The sequence below is a fragment of the Penaeus monodon genome, chromosome 34 (assembly GCF_015228065.2).
Source record: "Penaeus monodon isolate SGIC_2016 chromosome 34, NSTDA_Pmon_1, whole genome shotgun sequence".
NCBI lineage: Eukaryota > Metazoa > Arthropoda > Malacostraca > Decapoda > Penaeidae > Penaeus > Penaeus monodon.
The window spans coordinates 30,983,507-30,983,965 of NC_051419.1; positions in this window are offsets into that span (position 1 = coordinate 30,983,507).

Sequence of the window (459 nt, forward strand, 5' to 3'; positions counted from 1 at the left end):
CATAACCAGATGTACACGCAAACACACATGCACAGACTTTATTTCATATAAAAATATAGGCAAATTTTGTGCGAATAACACCAGTAGAATATTGTACGAATAACAAAATGACCATATTGATTTGTGCGAATAGCAAAGTGACCATATAGATTTGTGCGAATAACAAAGTGACCATATTGATTTGTGCGAATAACAAAGTGACCATATAGATTTGTGCGAATAACAGACAGGCATCATAACGTGCAAAGAACACGCAAATAAAAAAGAGTTATGCAACCAACAGGTCAGCGGTGGAAAGTTACGTGAAAAATCGACAGATCTCACTCTTTGTAAATAGAGATACTTGCGATATCGTTAACTTTATCAAGTTTATATCAAGGAGGAAAAACAACTTGGTGAGTTGATGAAGTGAATTCTGAAATAATCACAATTTCGTTTTACAAAAGAAACTACACGTAG